The sequence below is a fragment of the Struthio camelus genome, chromosome 17 (assembly GCF_040807025.1).
Source record: "Struthio camelus isolate bStrCam1 chromosome 17, bStrCam1.hap1, whole genome shotgun sequence".
In the NCBI taxonomy this organism is placed as follows: domain Eukaryota; kingdom Metazoa; phylum Chordata; class Aves; order Struthioniformes; family Struthionidae; genus Struthio; species Struthio camelus.
This window is the reverse complement of record NC_090958.1, coordinates 10,408,341-10,423,292: the sequence shown is the minus strand read 5'-3', so window position 1 is coordinate 10,423,292 and position 14,952 is coordinate 10,408,341. Positions and strand designations below refer to the sequence as shown.

Genomic DNA, 14,952 nt, shown 5'->3' with positions numbered 1-14,952 from the left:
TAAGATTCAGTAAACAAGCTGTAGCTGATAAAAGAGTTGAACCATGCAGATAAAAAGTTATTTTACAGGGTTGAAAAAACAAAACATGTACATAGTCAATAGGTACACAGACTGTTACAGGGACTTGTGAGGATGACGAGGTAAACCTGATATATGACCATTGTTTTCTTATGCTGATGCTTTATATGCTGGAACACTATTAAGTTCTTACAAAAGGGAGATTTATGTAGAGTATAATAATAGTTTCTTTACTGCTGTATTTCTGATATGATTGATTGCTAGAAAAAGACAAGAAAATACAAGAAAGGAGATAAAATTATTACAAAACCTCACAAGTCTAATGATTTAGAAATACTAAAACATGCAATCTATTTCCCCCTAGTTGTTCTCAGTTCAGCTGCAGGCAGGACAAGTGATGCCTCCAACAAAGGCAGAAGTCAAAGAATACAGAAATAGGATTACTGGAGGTTGAGGTTGTCCAGATATTGCAGTAACTCCATTTTTAATACTTTTGTTCATAGCTAAAAATCAAAGGTTGGCTGCTGTGAGGGCAGAGGAGAAAGGACGAAGCAGAAAAGAATAAAAAAGAATACAGAGGGGGAAAGAATGTGAAATAAGATGACTAGGTAATGGGAATGAGTTATGGGATTAGAAGGGTTTAGCTGGAGGGGTCGTGCAAATGTAAATTCAAGGAAAGATCTCTAGTGACCTAACTGACAAAGTTCAATATTGAACCTCGTGTCTGGGAAACTACTGAGATGGTGGGCGTCCTGACTGCTAGACCTGGCTGGTTCTTTCGTGGATGGACTTTTACGCTGCTGACAGCAAGTTACCAGCGGTGTAATCCAAAGCATCAGGCACTGTGACGCCCAAGCCCACCTGCATCTGGCTTTGTGTGAGCAAAGCGCTTGGCCTATGCAGAAGTCCCTTCATGGGGAAGCAGTTGAAGGAACGGTGCCAAACTTTCCAAACAGAACTCGCTAAGGCTTGCTGTCAAGTGAAGGTGTCACCTAGGATGATGGTCATCACAATGAAACATACAGCAAACGATTTTGTGATGGTGTAGGTACGCTTCCTTGTTGTCTGCTATTTTTATATGTAGCCTAAATGATGGGCTTTGGCCGAACAGAAACAAGCAATAGGGAACAGCGCGCTGATGGGATTCTGAGCTTTTTCACATAAAAGTCACCAGGGTTCAAAGTTCGGCTGACGCTGATGCAGAGTGACGAGGCAACCGCTTGGCAGGCTTTGCGAAGCGAGCTGGAGGCCTTAGCGTGGTTATTCTGACTATAAGGTTACATATATGAAAGCCCACGGTCATACTTGGCTTTCCTGGTGGGAGCCTTGGCAGAGAGCAGGACTGGAAACAGGACTGCCTCTCTCCTTTGCTGGTCAGATCCAGGTCTTGTTGATGCTGAAGGACCGAACCGCAGAAGAGGCACCTCCAGGTTTGTGGCTGAGACACGTTTCGTTAGTCACCACAAGGGAATTTGTATCTCTGCTCTCTAAGCTGCATCTATGCTGCTGCAGGGGGAAGGTATCGGTCTCTTCTCCTTGCACTTTGTCAATCCACTGGGCTGAGAAGCCAGAACGCCCATATTGCATATTTTTTAAAGAATTTCAAGCTCGACTTCAGTTTCTACAGTCGGAAATTGGTAAATCAACATTCATGTTTAAAACAACCATTTATTTGCAATTTCGCATAGCTATCGGAGACAGGAGCTAGGCGGACAAGAGAGATTTCCTCGAGGAAGCGGTGTCACGGTGTTCTGAAAAAAAGAGCCAAGCTCCTGGAAACCGTGTTGCGTTACATGGGTAATGCAATGCATCTGAACGCTTCCTGTTTATCATGAGAGACAGAGCTTTCACCACGTCATAAAACCTTCAAGCATTTGTTAATAAACACTCCCAGGGAAAAACAATATCCAAATACACAAACCCCTGTGGCATCTATCACTATAAACAAAACAAGGGTTTTCGTGGTATATATCAGGAGACTATTTGTGTGAGGCAAGCAGATTTTGAGGCCCTACCCGACTCCCTCTGAAGCGCACGTCACTTCTCTCGTTACTCGCAGAGGCATTAGAGTTGGACCCTCGGCGTATGATATTTGGTATGTAAATAGCAAGATGTGTGAATGAGCAAATGTGATTTTTATTATCAGCGTTTGTCGTTTTCGTAAACAATGTCGGTATACAGAGAACGAACATCTGCAGAATAACAGCGCAGAACCTTATGTGAAAATGGCAAAAGTGAGATTCGTTTCTAACAACAATAATTTGCAGGTGCTGAGGTACCTAATCAAACATACAATTAGTGCAGATGCTCAGAACGGTGCTGCCCTGCTCTGTGGCCTTTCTCACTTGACAGCTCTGTTGTCTCAATTAATTCTTCTGGCTAAATGAACCCCGCCTGAAACAGCAGATCTGCAGAGCAAAAGGGTGCAAGTTGTTCAACCGCACCAGCGATGTTTACCGTGCAACTTGCCCCAAAGACAGATAAAATCTTTGGTAAGGAAATACAAATTACTGAGATTGGCTGGGGATGTTCTTGTGATCATGGTCAGGATTTAGGCTGCGACTGATGGGCACAAAGGGGCTGGGGGTGAGGGAAGGAAATTCTGAGTTTCTGCCAATTCTATAGGGAAAATAAGCAGTTTGCTAGGCAACTATACAGCTGCAATGCGAAAGACAGCTCTTGCCTCGTGGAGCTTTGCCGTCGAAGGAGGCTTCTTGAGCTCAGGAGGCTTCTTTAAACTTTCTGGGACAAATAGGAGCCTTTGAACTGCGCTGGAGGTTTTCATTTGGTAATCCTGCTATATGGAAATTCAAGATGGGTAATAACTGTGTATGATTCCTGCTCCCTTAAATGGCTAAAACAGTGTATATATGGCAGAGTTTAAAATGTTATCAGCTAGACTGAGGCAAAGACTGAACCTCAGAAAGACAGTCTCTCCTGCCACCAGCTCTAGATCTAGCTAAAATTATAAAGATATTCATAACTTTTTAGATTTGGAAAGTTTTAACAATAGGAAAATTATCTGGCTCACATTAACTTTGTTTTAACTGATGTGGAGTGGCTACTGCTCCAGATTTGCAGAACGATAAGAGATGCCTTTTGCAAGCGCAGTACATCCACTGTAATCAAGTGCTGCAATCTTACGGCATTGCCGAGGCTCTGGGTGCTGCATGAGTGACACAACATTGTTGTGGCCCCTCTATTAGTGTCCTGCACCTCAACTAACTTTTCAGTGGGGCGTCACATTTTTCACTGACACTGAAAAGAGCCAAAACTGACTCCCTGGCCCGGAGATTGTTTGGGAGAAAGACTAACAGCAATGAAAAGCATCTTTGACTGTTGCAATCACAGATGCTTAGAAAAAAAGCAAGAGAGAGGGAAGGCTGCTCTTCTTGAAGGCTTGGCATAATATCTGGAGGATGATGTTCTGCATTCACATTTTACAGGTACCATTAATGGATGCAGAGCAAGATTAAGTGATTTGTCTGCCAAACAGCAAGTGCAGGAGAGCAGACAGCAGATGTCCAGCAGTTCAGGCCTATGCCTTATGCACCAGACCATGGCATGCAAGCATGTGTGGATATTTAATTGTAATTCAACTACAAATTGCCTGGATTTATGAGTCTGGAAGGCCCATATGCTGCAGTAAGAAATGAGTGTTTATTAGCACAGTGATTGTGCTGGTCTTTCCTGCAGTGAGGTGAAGTACCCCCTTCTATAGAAAATGGACTAAATGAGGGCAGTATACCACTCTCATGCCCCGTTTACTTTTGTGAAGTGCAGCTGGATAAATGCCAATATACTGATACATTTCCAGCATGAACAGCTTTTACTGCCTCTTATCTCAGAAAATAAAAATGCAGCAGCTATCCTCTTAGCAAATCCCAATTTGCAGAAATATATACCCACGTTAGGAAGATAAACAGGACTCCTCCTTCAGGGACTGCTACATGGATACATTAGAAAAACCCTTTAAGAATGGGATTAGCAAGGTGGGGCCGTTGCCCTGTATCCAAGCATTTTTCGAGTGCTTGTTGCAGCAGCCTGGGCATCTGAATGCTTCCTCTTCCCTCCTCATTTCCTCTTGCACAGCTCTTACCCGTGGCAACGTCCTCCTGGGCTCCGGCAGTCCCGGAGCTGCTCATTCCCTTCCCCGCCGCGAGGGCTGGCCCTGCCGGATCGCCTCCCCTCGGCCGGCGTGTTCACCTTGTGCCCTTGTCAGGGAAGCACCACCTGTGAGATGAAGTAGATCAGGTGTAGAAGAGCAGCAAGGCGTCCCCCAGCGCACCCCAAATTTCTAGTGAAAATGTGCCACCCATGCATGTTGCACTCGCTGCAGCGCCGGTCTCCGTTCTCACAGCGTCCGACTCTCCTCCCTTCCTGGGCTGGTACTTCACTATTTCTTCAAGTTTGTTTGGCTGAATGAGCTCACCAAAGGGGCCAGACAAGCACCCACCGGACCTGTGCGAAGAAAGCAGGGCTGGGAGCAGAACTGTCCCTCTTGATACCAGCCGTCCGTCAGCCTGGCTCAGCCGCCACGCAAAATCACTCCCTAATTCTCACCCCAGCTGGGGAACGGGGACGTTTGCCAACGCTGCTGAGATGCCTTCAGACAGCTGTGTTACCGTCTGCAGCCTCTCTTGCCCTCTTCTCTGTTCTGGCCAAAAAATAGGAGAAAAAGCCATCCTGGGGCAGTGCGCTAACAACTTTCGTACCCCGTCCTGTCTGCTTGTCCTCTTTTTCCTCTCCTGTTTCTGCCTTCCACCCCACCCCAAATCTTTCCACTGTTATTCCGTGCTCCCAATTTCCTTGTCCTACCAACTTCCACGCAGCTGTAGACATCTAGAAACGTACTCCTGGTCCAGGGTCTTTCTCCTTGCAGACACACACCACGCTACCAAGACACACAAACGCAAGCCTCCTTTCACAGGACAAGCGTTCAGAAAAAGAGTATTACATAATCCACCAGACATGAGCATTACTCACCAAAACAATCATGGGTATCCTATTTCTGTAGCCCTACCCCTCGGTGCTTGTTTCTCTCCATTCATGTGCCGATGTCTTAGAGCCAGGACCTGACAATTTTTGTACGTGTATAAAGCTAACGCCTCTGATGGAGAGGGCTTTTTTGTACAGCTGTAATAGCGATCAGTCCTGCTGTGATGGGCAGAAATATCTTGGTGTGTTTGTTTGGTGATGTGCTATGAGCGTTTACACCACTGAATTAATAAAATAACCAGATATAAGTTTGTCAAATGGAATCCATTGCTAAACATCATTCATTGCTCTAGTCCTGCTCCACATACGTTAGGAAGTTATGCATTATCTTATAAACCACTGCACAAGAAACAAACAAATGCCTTTTATACCTAAGAAAAAATCTTTTGGTAGGAATATCATAGGAACATTCAAAGTCTCTATTTCTGTCTTTCATTAAAGGCAGGCTGTGTCTTCTTACCACCAAGGAAAAAGTAAACAAACGTAATTTCATCAGTTCTGTCTTTGGCTGATTTGCATCAGCAAGAATGAAAGACAAAGGCAAAGGCAGAAGGGAAAACAGGAGCTTTGTGCTAAAACTTTGAATGCACAAAATGCTTCTTTCTCCAGCTGTCAAACATTAAAAAACACTATGCATACCAGTAATAATAAAAGTGTCAAACGATTGACCACAATGGGAATCACAATGCTTCATTAAAAGCTCTAAAGCAGAGCAGAAAAGCTCCCAGCCATTTGTTAAGCAGAACTAAACGCTAAGATACTCTCAAAACGGTCGGAAGATGCTTTCATCTAGTCTAGTTGGTCGGATAAACATCTCGCTGCCGAGCGCAGTCCAGCCCTGGCGCTCGCGCCGTTTCGGCGGCAGCAGCTCTCTATGCCATTTGCTTTCCTGAGACTGGGACGCTTCTCGGTAAAGCAGAAAAGGTTAACGTCCTTTCCAGTGATCAGACCTTCACTCTGCGTGGTGCAGGGATATAATCTGTAATTCTGTATTTACATATGTAATTTTGCATTATTTGGAGAACCTAACCTATTTGTTCAGCTGACAGGCGATGTTGCGATAAGGAATTTCAGCAGACAGGATATTTATAGACCCTTTATCTCTATGTACAATCAGAACTAACACGTCAAATAAAACCCAGAATGAAGGGTTGTTTCAGTTCAACTTTTCTCCATTGTTGCTTTTGCGTTTTTTTTCCCTCCCTCTGTCTCGTTACTGCCTGAAAGTTGGCAGCGGGAGAAAAAAGGGAATGTGACTCACACTGACAACTTTGCTTGCTGTAAGAGACCTTAGTAATTGCTATAACCCACTTACAGGAAAGCTACCCCTCCTCTTTTCTCTTCCTCCACCCCGAGACAGACCGAGGCCGTATTTGTAACACGAGCAGCCCGGCTGATCGCAGAGGTCGGGCTGTTGCTTATAAAGCGACCAGGCCTCCCTCTCCTCCGCTGTTCTTGCTCTGGACTCAAGCTAACCCCTCGCGAGAACCTAAAGCGGCTTCAGGTTCAGGGGCAGCTTCCTGCCACAGGTTTCTGGTGGCCCCAACAACCAGAGTTTCCCAAGGAGGCGCAGCTCGACCGCGGCAGCGCTGGCCGCCGGCGCTGCCCCTCCAGCGTCAGGCTGCTGAGGAGTCGAACCATTTTTGCCTTTTCCTTCTATTATGGAATTTTTTTTTTTTTGGGGGGGGGGGGGGGGGAAGGGACTAGGTACAGGAGAAGCAGCACAGATGCCTATGCAGCACTCTACGAAAATATACTTTCATTTTTAATTACATAATCAACATAACGAGAGTGGCATTCGTAGTGAGGGGGTGGAACAGATGGCAGAGACTTAGTTTTCAGCAAGACAATTAACAACAGCTCTGGTTTCTGCTAGAAAAGGGGGGCTGCTGTCCTCCAGCAGGGTTAAGAGGGGTGCTTACTACACAGGACAAAACTCAGTTTCCAAATACAGAACAATATTTTTTTGTTTTGTTTTTTTCCCCTCCCTGCGTCGCTGCTGAAATTTCCAGGATACTGTCCAAAACACAGCCGTGTCCCACAGCCCCAGCCCTCTTGGTAACCAGCACAGGCAAGAGGTTCTGCTTGCCAAGCCTTTGAAACGCTCTGCGCACACACACACGCTTCATATACGTGTGTGTGTGTGTGTGTGTGTGTGTGTGTGTGTGTGTGTGTAAAAACAAGAGGGGTGGGGGGAGGAAGAGTTCAGAAGATTAAGTGAGGGGGCAGAAAGCGCCGGTGAGGCTCAGGTGAAACACGGCGTCTTCAGAGGCGTACCTTAAACGCCATATGCACCCACACAGCGGTGAGAAGGGCAACAGAGCTTCCGGACTCATCCGCTACAGAGCTTGGAAAGGAACCCAGCACCCGCACGGCCCAGCGCTCATCCCTCGCTGCCAGCGAGCACCTGTGAAGAGAACAAGCTGACAAGAAAACGTCTCTGCCCACTCGAGTGACACATCCGCCTAGAAAGGACCCTTGTCCGCTACTGCCAGCGACCCGGGGCGGGAGTAGAGGGCTGCAGCTCTGTGCTGGCATCTGAAAGTCACCCCTGCGCCGGACCCCCCGGGCGGCGATGTCATTGCACGTGATGATTTTTTTTTTCCCCCCTTTTAAAGTGTGAGTTAAAAACAGTTGAGCCAAGTTAAAAATTACATTAAAAATATTAAGGTTATCAAGTCAAACATTGAAAAACGAGCACATGACCGAATTAAGAGCGTTCCCTCTCCCAGCAGCCGCTCGAATCCACAACAGCAGGCCGGGCTCCCGGGCGGCACCGCTCGCAGCCGGCGGAAAGCGCACGACGCGGTTACGCCACGCGCGGCGAGGCTGCAGCCTCGCACGCTGCTCGGGCCTCCGCCGGTTCAGACTGCGCTGACGCGGAAACGGGCCACGGGCAGGAACGCGCTGTCGCACACGCGTCTGAGGGTAGAGGCTCTTCGCAGGACGGGTTTAGGAGAAGTGTCATACCACTGAAACTGAGGTTAGGGGTTGCAAAGCAGTGGAAAGAAAAGACCGCAAACATTTTCTGCTTAGCTTGCCCTACTTTTGCAGAGCTCGAGCAGGAGCTGAGAACCCACAGATCCAGATTTGTGCTTGTGGCTACTTCAATGGGAGGGGGGGCAGGGAGGAGAGAAGGGGGACTAAAGAGCCTTTGGCAGATGCTACCTTGGAAGAAATAAAAATCAGCAGAAGCAGTTAACTCTTCGAGCAACAAGAAAAAGAGAGACCAGCAGATGCACAGACAAGCACCGTCTTCAGTGGAGCTGCAAGGCTGGATCGGGCCTGGATTCTGTGAAGTGCTTCCAAAGCAGGAGCGTGCTGCATACAAATGAGCGCGCAGTTCAATAATTTGCATCATTAAGAGAGCTCTAGGCAGCTCATCTGGACTTTGAAAAAAGCTAAAGCAAATGCACAGTGTTTGAATACCATTAGGGACAGTCATTAACGAGCATTAAGACATTGACTGAATTGACACTTAGCACTGTAGTGAGACCCACCCTCCTTTCCTTTCCCTTCCCTTTTTTTATTGATTTGTGAAATCTCTTACGCACAAGCTTTTGAGTGCCACAGAGTTCAGCAATTCCCCGAGGATTACCCACTACTGAAGCACACAGTTACTGCTTATCGATATCACATCTTTTAATTTAGGCTTTCAGAAACTTACTCCCGTTTGCTTGGTGTAGGTACCATAGACAATTTAAACACCAATGGGTATCAGAAAAACAAGGACACCGACAGATGACGGGTTTATCGGGAAGGACACAAGGACACCCTGTGGCAGACACAGGCTGAAGGGTCTGCGTGCCCCGCTGCCCCGTTTAACCCCGTAACTGGAGGAGCTCTAAGCACAGCCGGCGCCTCGGCCCCTGCTGCAGACGCGTGAGCACATGCTGCAGAAGTAGCCGCGACGCCACCGCACAGGTCGGGTGCAGAAAGCAAGTTGCGCAAACAACCAAAGGTACAATGTAGTTCAATATGGACGAAGGCGTTCGCCTGCCAGAGCTGAAGGAGGCGACGAGCGAGGGGATGCTGAGAGCCAAGTACGGGAGGCAAAGCGCGCAGGGGGAGGCAGGGGCAGGCGGCAGCCCACGGGCAGTTGAAGGGGAGCTGGAAGGAATCTTAAACGAAGGCAGAAATCCTCCTGCGTGACTCAGAATATTGGTATTCACAGAGAGAATTGAGAACAGGCAAAAATAAAGAAAGCTGAAAGCAAAACCCAAAGGCCAAACCCCTCTCAACAGCCAGCAACACTGATATAATCTGAGCAACCAAACAACAGGTCCTTGTGAAAACCTCCCGCTGCCGCTTCCTGCGCGCCAGGCGGTGCGCGGCCGGCGACGGCTGCTGCCAGCGGCTCCCGCTGCACCAGGCGGCAGCTTTGCAGGCGGCCCCCGCGCAGCCCGGCCCAGCGCGGCGGTCTCCTCCGCGCCCCCGGCCCGCGTGCTGTGCCGCCTCGCGGGCGTCCCGAGCGCCCCGCGCCGCTTTGCTTAGCGGCCAGCTTTTGTACATGGCGCAGGCACACACTCGGCTCACTGGCAGATCCCCAGTCCCAGCAGTTTCATTTACGAGTGGATTTACGTTAGCCGACTTCCAGACCCGCTGCCATCAACCTGAAATACATCCAAGGCAACGTTTAGCTAAAAACTGAAGTTCTACAAGTTTTGAAGTGGAGCCTGTAAAGCAGATTAGTCTCCGTTCCCGATACAATACAAATATGATGGCTTTTTTGCCTTCAGTTTTTTTTTTTTTTTAATTAAAGAGTAGTCAGAGAAGTTCGTTATATGCATTGGAATTAAATTGAGATCAGCAAGACTGAAGAGCAGGACAGACTTCCTGACAGGGAGAGCTATTAGTCAGCAGAGCAGTCTCCCAAAGGAGGCAAGGGGAGGACAAGAAGTGCTTTAGCAGAGCCAGTATTAAGTGCTCCCAGTGATGCAGCCAGCTCCTAGGGACTGCCATGGGACGCTGCCTTCAGCAGTGCAGGATGCCTGCCATTAGCCTGCTAATGCACCTCCTGGCTTGGCCTCCTACTATTTGGGAACAGCTCATTGACTTAAAATGTTATTAACAAGAAAATACTAGAAGACAACTTTCGGAGGGTGGGGACAGGCCTTTGCCACACATCTTCCCATCACAGAAGGTGCTTACTAGTAAGGGTGGTGGGGAGGGGGGGGAACAGTTTCACTAGTATTAAGGAAAGATTAATGAAAATATCCTAAACTTCAAAGTAAGGTATGAATTGCTCGAGTCCCCTCTGTCTTCTTTACCCTGCAGAGGCCAGCCACTTCCTAATCTTTTTTTTTTTTTAAGCATTATCAGGAAGAAAAATACCAGTCACAAAGGGGTTAAGATCGAGAGTACAGATGCATAATTCCTTTACTTTAGAAAGCAAATGTACCCAAAACACAATTTGAGATGCTACACTTAATGCAGCATACAGTTTTATGCACACTTCCAGGAGGCAGAATTAAAATTAAAAATTCTAGATGAAACTATTCTTCAAAAGTTTTAATATTGGTCCAAAAACAAGCACGTGAAATGCTTTCCTCAGTCCCCGATTAGTATACTATTTACTGCCCTGTGTAGCAGGAACATCATGACAGTGGTTTAACTGGTAGGTTCCCAAAACACTGTTTAAACTTTAAATGTAACTGCAATACAGAGTGGCCAGCGATCTGGTGTTTTCTGTAGAAGAATTACAGCATCCTCGTCATTCACAAACACAGGCCACTCCGCTTCAGTTCCACAGTAACGATTCGATATTTCTAACATTTGGAAGAGATGAAAATCCATCCCAGTCCCTTGGAAGGGACAGAAAGGGAGAAGGATTACTTTTTGTTTTTAAAGGCAGACTCAGCAGTGCAACCTTTGGAAAGGTAGGAGCCTGCATGTGACTGAGGGGACAGAAGGGGAGCGGGCAGAGACAGTCGCGGGGTCCAATTCTTTCTCGCATCTCACCTCCCTCGATAGCGCAGGTTCAACGTTCGATACTGCTAAAACGGCTGCCCTCCAGGAAATCTTCCAAGAGCCAGCACTAAGGACGTGGTACCTCTACCACTAGTGACATTTGGGCAGTTAAATCTGCCAGGGAAAAACCCTTGACAGGCGTCCACCGCACCTCGAGCCGTCGCTGCAGCCGGCAGAACCGTTGCAGGGAATTAGCTGCATCAACAGGCAGCAATTGCCTGAAATACCCCAGATGTCAGCGGCCCCGCTCCGTTACCTGAGCCTGTCTGTAACCCAACAACCAGGTTCCTCGTTAGCAACTTGCCTTAATTATAGCTTAGTACTTCAAGCATAGACTGTGCACAAGATTTTAAATGACTGTAATTAAGAATACAGAAAGTTGAAGCGTCTTCTGCTCCATTGTTAAGATTGCCTCCCCCTTTTTCCCACCCTGATGCTGGAACGCAGTTTCCTAAAGGATCTGGTCTTTTATTTTTGAAGTTAATGGATTTAAACTACGCACACTGTCAAAAAAATTCTGTGGTTTTAGGGAAAAGCTAGAAATTGATTATATCAAGTATGCACATGCAAAAGAAAGACTTTGAAACTCTGGTTTAAGGCAAAACAACCCAAACTTAACCAACAAGTCAAAGACAGTGTCTCTAGACTAAAGAGATATGTCTTGCAGGACGGTAAATATAAAAGATATTTATCTGTTTATATCTTATACAAAGAGAAACAAGGCTGCCTAGATCCTGTGATCATGACTAAGAGATGAGGAAAGGATTATTATTCTAATCCACACAGGTTTAGTCCCCCTCTTCGCATTAATTATTTCTCTCCTGCCTCCCATGTACATGGAGTTTTTGCAGTCTCCCCCAGTTGCTGTTGTTGGCCATTATCAGAAGTCTGGTACTGGGCAAGCTGAACCCCGGCCTGATGGTGTCCGCTGTTATCTGTGCCAAAAACCTCAGTTGTAATAAGTTAAAAGTACTCGAATGTTAGCCAGTAAAAAACAAAAGAGTCATTGCAACTTCTTAAAGATACAGGGTAGGAAGGAAGGAATTATCATGTAAAAAAGCTTTTCCCATTCGGATTTCCAGTGGCTAACTACAAGGTGGAAATATCACAAGAGTGACACGGGATGCAGGGGATTTTTGAACGGCCTGTGGCGATGGGTAACATCAAAAGTCTTTTCCTACTGCCTTTTGGTTTCTTTTCTTTTTGGCAAAAGGAAGGAGGGAGCCCTCTAGGGGTAGAAAGACAAAGCCCTGAAGGAATATTCAGATATCTGCAGAGCAATTGCCTTCTCCATACCCGAGACCGCCGGCCTTACCTTGAGACAGGAGCAGCTTCCACTGTCATTTGTGAGAGCCTCGAAGACATCGGTTTTACCCAGGAAAATCAGACTGGGCAGAAGAAAGTCACAGGCTGCTTCCTGGAAGTGCTTACTCTGCAGGCTAGAGTATGATTCAGGAAATAAGTCTTTTCCTTACTGTTTGTGTAATCTTTTTCCAGAGAAAATTGGAGTATCACCAAACTTCAGATCCAGGTACTGGAGCTAGCCTGCTCCACCACAGCGTATTTTTTCTTTTAGGCTATGCAAAAGACTTGTTTTTGCCCCACTCTATGCCTTAAGCATACAGTGAACTCTAACAAAGTGAACAGGTTTATGTTTGTCAAGGCTTGTTCAAAATACTTCTTTCCAAGAACTGCTTCCACTGGAAGGCTATATAACAGCTGCACTATTTCAACAATATCTTCTCGTTCTAATAAGAGCTTAAGATTCTTTCCAAACAGCTCAACATAACATGGACATGTGGCAAACCCAAGCTTCAAAACATTTCAACTCTAGTGAAGGAGAAAAAAAAAACCAACCAAACCCAAAACCACACCCACCCACCCCCAAGCAAATATTGGGAAGCATGTAGCAAATGTAGCAAGATATTAAGAACTAGCCATAGTGCAACAGGTATATAGATACAAAATAAGATGCTCAAAACAGAAAAGGTTAAGATCAACTTATCACATTGAAAAATAGATTATAGAAGGGATGTTGACCTCGGACTTCAGGATAGCTGCATATGCAGAACTGTGCACTATCAGCTTGGTGAAACACATAGTTAATACCCATTACAGTCTCTACAGATAATTTACAAGTGACTTCACACGACATGTCCAAAAAAAAAACAATTTCCAAAAAAAAGAGAGAGAAACAGACAGACAAACATGAAAGCCTGTAATCTTCACCAGGGCCCCCTGAATTACAGTCTTGTTCTAGATGCAGACCATGTTTTACCTGGCCCTTACCAGAGTAGACACATGAAATCTCCTGCATTTCTAGGGAAGAGCCCATACTTACAGTCCTCGTCTCTGAGGAAGCACTTCTGGTCACTCCATTTCCCAGCTACAGGGGATGGGCATTTCCAGATTGATCTGACAGAGCTGGAGAATTAATTTCTGCTTAGCAACCCCCACTACAGTTTCCCAGAGACTCTGGATGAAACCAGCAAGCACTAGTCAGGGTCAGCTGAGTAACTCTACAGGAATTAAACAGCCCTCGTTCATTTTGTAAGAGACTAATTCAAGCTCAACCAGAAACATCTGCCTCATCACCACTGTGATTTCACTTTCTACTGTCTGTGAAATGAGAGGCAGCAGATTTTACTGCACATCATCTGCAAAGAAACCTAGATCAAATGGGGGAGGGTAAGCAAGACACAAATATTTGTTATTGCTTGGGCAATTAAGTGTGGTGGATAATGCTAGTGTCATTGAACCATTTGCTTAGATACACAGAACCTCAATGGTATCTAAATTTAGCTTCATGTAGCTTTAGAACAAAGTTTTATATTAATTTTGATGGGATAATTGGTTGCTTGTTGCTCAAATCCACCAGCAACAGAAAACTGCAAGTGCCTGATATCATAGGGCAAGACGACAGGCTATGAGCCCCATTTTCAACTCCCAGTCCATTGGCAATCCAGTAGATAAGAAAACATTCACAAGTAGGATGGCACAGCTGAAAAGAATCCGCAATGTCTGAGCTTCTACTAATTAAAAGGGGACAGTAAAACCAGAGTCAGGCATCAGAAAGGAGAAACAACGGTAAGGTCCAGTTCTGGTCTCCTCAGACATCACATAACTGCAGCTGGAATGGACTCAGATCAACAGGAAGATGCGCTCTCTTAGAAAGTACCAAAGATACCTACAACCCACTGGAGTGATTCTGTTCAGCTCTATGTTGCTTCCAAAGAGTAGCTGTAGCTTTCTTTGGATTGTGGAACTACCTGAATGATGGATTCCCATAGTTGCTCATAAAACAGCAGCAGCAGTTAGCTGTTGCTTATGCTCCCTGATGAGCTAAGTAAATTAGATTAGGAAACTGCTGCTAAAGGTAGTCAAGCAAATCCCAAACCTATGCTTTTTTTTGAGAATTTCCTGGTTTCCCAGGGATTAATACAAGTGAATCTTCACACTGGGAATTATTTCTTTTTTAAAAAATTCAGAGCCATGAAATGGAAGATATTTTCAAGATATTTAAGGTCTGATATGAACTAGGTTCAAGTATGCACAGAGCACCTCCAGCAAAATCTACCTCATGACTGATCGCAGTTATGTTTATATTCCAAGAATTATCTTTACCCCCTTCCCTCTATCTGCTTCTTTCTACTGCAGAATCTTGGACTCTTTCTAGAATTTTATTTTCCTGTTCCCTGGGATAGGTATAGTACAGGCACAATAGCAAGCTCTTTCAGCAATTGCCAACTCTCCTTTACCCTTTAGGCTTTCTTCCTAAAAGACTGAATATCTCAGATCCCCAAGACTACTAAGGCTTGCTTCTTGAGGTCCATTATCTCTGTCTTGCTGCTCTTACATCCTCCTTTGGGGACATCAGCACCACTGTTTCAGAAACAATCACACAGATTAGCTAATTTCCTAAGCCACTCTTGTAATTTGAAAGTTGCAATCCTTCTCAAAACTTCC

At 45.9% G+C, this 14,952-nt stretch overlaps 1 long non-coding RNA gene across 1 annotated transcript; it reads right to left on the bottom strand.

The window, feature by feature from the left end:
- Nucleotides 1–4,371: 4,371 nt before the first annotated feature.
- On the bottom strand, nucleotides 4,372–6,561 carry LOC138061417 (uncharacterized). Its single transcript, XR_011135157.1, has 3 exons — nucleotides 4,837–6,561; nucleotides 4,582–4,675; nucleotides 4,372–4,479 (listed from the first exon to the last, which is right to left on the bottom strand). It is a non-coding gene; the product is annotated as an uncharacterized lncRNA (long non-coding RNA).
- Between the last annotated feature and the right edge of the window lie 8,391 nt (nucleotides 6,562–14,952).